This window comes from Gorilla gorilla, chromosome 5 (assembly GCF_029281585.2).
Source record: "Gorilla gorilla gorilla isolate KB3781 chromosome 5, NHGRI_mGorGor1-v2.1_pri, whole genome shotgun sequence".
Lineage (NCBI taxonomy): Eukaryota > Metazoa > Chordata > Mammalia > Primates > Hominidae > Gorilla > Gorilla gorilla.
In genome coordinates this window covers 105603238-105606864 of record NC_073229.2, presented here as the reverse complement: position 1 = coordinate 105606864, position 3627 = coordinate 105603238, and positions in this window count along the sequence as shown.

Below are 3627 nucleotides of genomic sequence, written 5' to 3'. Positions count from 1 at the left end.
CCTTTGGAGGTGGAGAGGCACTCTGCTTTTTAGAGTTTCCAGTTTTTCTGCTCTGATTTTTCCCCATCTTTGTGGTTTTATCTACTTTTGGTTTTTGATGATGGTGATGTACAGATGGGTTTTTGGTGTGGATGTCCTTTCTGTTTGTTCGTTTTTCTTCTAACAGACATGGACCCTTAGCTGCAGGTCTGTTGGAATTTGCTAGAGGTCCACTCCAGACCCTGTTTGCCTGTGTATCAGCAGCAGTGTCTGCAGAACTGCGGATTTATTTTTCAGTCTTTCACACAATTTTAACTTATCCTTGACATTTTAATATATATTTTTGGGATTTTTCAAGATGTGGTTGAAAACAGTCTAAATAGAGCTATAGAATCTGTGATTTAAACATATTTCCTAAAAGAAACTTAAATAACCCAACTTGATTTTATATATATATAATATATATAATATATATATAACATATATATGCTATATATAATATATATAACATATGTTATATATAACATATGTTATATATAATATATAACATATATAATATGTTATATATAACATATGTTATATATGTTATATATCTTATACTACATGTAACATATATTATATATTATATATCTTATATTATATATAACATATATTATATATGTTATATATCTTATATTACATGTAACATATATATGTTATATATCTTATATTATATATACCATATATTACATATGTTATATATCTTATATTATATATAACATATATTACATAGGTTATATATCTTATATTATATATAACATATATTACATATGTTATATATCTTATATTATATATAACCTATATTATATATGTTATATATCTTATAAGATATATAACATATATTATATATGTCATATATCTTATATTATATATAACATATTATATATGTTATATATCTTATATATATATTTATATATATCAATCGAGTCCAATCCATTCCATTCCATTCAACTCGAGTTGATTAATTTCCATTCCATTCCATTCAAGTCCATAACTTTCCATTTGAGTCCATTCCATTGCATTCCATTCGAGTCCATTCCATTCCATTCCGTTCCATTCCATGCCATTCCATCCCATTCGAGTCCATTCCATTTCATTCAATATATATGTTATATTATATATATATTATATATGTTATATATAACATATGTAATATATATAATATATGTTATATATAACATATATTATATATTATATATAATATATGTTATATATAACATATATTATATATTATATATAAAATATATGTTATATATAACATATATTATATATTATATATAAAATATATGTTATATATAACATATATCATATATTATATATTATATATAAAATATATGTTATATATAACATATATTATATATTATATATAAAATATATGTTCAAATAGAAAAAAATAATCTGGGGAAGTTTGCTTACTCTTTTTTAAAATGTATATTGATGTGATAATAAAAGTATTTTTAAATTATTTGGATGGTATGAAAAATCATGATAGAGTGACCACCAATACCCACATTAATAAAGAGACCATTACCACTAAATTAAAACTTAATGTGTTTCCTTCTACAGTTACATCTTGTTTGTTTGTTTTTTTTTCCTAAGAAGTAGTTGCCATCTGGATTTTGTATTTTTCATTCCTTGTCTCCATGTAGTTTCACTAAATTATTTGTGAAGGTGAACAATATCTTATGCTATGTGTCTTGCTTATCTTTAGTCAATATTATGCCTGTGTTATTATGTGTATAAACATTCATTTATTACTATTAATTTCTGTTTAATACACTTTATGATTTAGAGCAGTTTTAGATTTATGGCAAAGTTGAGGAAGGTACAGATATTTTTCATATACTGCTTTCCACTACACATGCATATCCTCCTTGCTTATCACTCTTTGCCACAGTGGTACATTTCAATTGTTTTATAGTATTTCAGTATATGACTATATGACAATTATTTATATATCATACTGATAATGATTATTAGCATTTGCAGTTTTGGTTTGTTCTGTTTATTCTCCAGTTACAGCATTGCTATAAATATTTTTGTATAACTATCTTACTATACATGCTTGTCTTCTAGGGGTTTTGGTTTTAGATGACAAGTGTGTCTTTGTATAGCTCACTGGGTGCCCAAGACTGACTAATCTTAGCATGATGTCTCTCACTTTTTATCTAATTATAAAGCAATGTTGAAATTTCTCTTTACTATTTTTAAAAGTCCCACGCCTTCTATGCAATCCACTATAGTACTTCTTGGGTAGGCAGGAGGTTTGCAGTACTATGGGGGCTGGAGATGGAGGAAGTGAATGACAACTTTACACCATCATGTAACTTAACATCTTATTAGGAATTCCTGTCTCTCACTAAAAGACAGACCTGAAATTATAGAAAAAAATAGTAAAACTGAAAAAAGCTAACGGCCTAAACTCCTAATTATTAGATAAGTTATTTAATAAAATAATTAAAACCTGTGGGCTCAAAATGACTACAGATAAAACTTCTGAAAGTTCTATGTCCATGTAGACAACAAGGTGATGTAAAATAAAATGTCATTTTTATAGTCTTCTTTTCCCTGTATTTTAACTTTAAAAGTAAGTATCATTGATTAACCTGTAACTTTTGCATTTAATCCACAAAATTTTTACTGAACGAAAAAGTAATTTACAAGAACATTGAATAAAAAAGTCATATTGATAATAGTGTTTGCAGATCAATTTTTTCTTTAACTGATCTTCTAAATGCTAAGAGAGATTTTCATCAAGATTGCTTGATTATCCATTTTTCCCTCATAATTAAAAATTTAAAAATTGGGAGTCTTCTTTTCTTGGTTTGATTGTAAATTTAATTTGAGGTCTGATAATACTGCCATAGTTCCAATGCCAAGCAAATTTTTCAAATGTTTCACTACATTTCAGCATATATTTGCTATATGATTGCCAGATTCAGCAGCACAACACAAAACAAAAACAAAAACAAAAACAAAACAAGATGCCCATATTAAATTTGAATATCAGATAAGCAATAAATAATGTTTAAATGAAAGTATGTCCAAAATTATTTGTTCTTTATCTGAAAATCAAATTTAACTGGGAGTCTTGAATTTTATTGCTAAATCCTCTAGTGAAATGAAGTTGAATGGAGGGGAAAAACAAGTGTAGCTTTGGGAAGGAAATAGTGGCCACCAGAGGGCAAGCTAAAAAATGATTGTCTGTGGGTGGAAAGTTGAAGGTTGTAGGGCATCTGGGTTAGATTTGACAGAACAGGGGAAAATACCTGACAGGATTAAAATGCTTATGCTGTCAACCTGATACTTTTTCTTGGAGATTTGGGACAATGTATGTCACAAACATATACCCCTCTAACTGTAGTCTTAGACTTTCTGGTCAGCATAGCATAGTCCCAGTCTGTCTGAAAAATTCAGATAGAATAGAAAGTCATATACTTATTGAGTTTGGATCAAATGGATTTTACAGTTCTAGAACTCTAAAATAAGAGAGAATTACCATTATAAATGGATAAGAAGAGGACCATGTATTTTGCTTATGTTTACAGGCAGGAGTTACTACTTTTTTCAAAATTATGTTTTACCCTTCCTTCTATTCCCCTTCCTTCT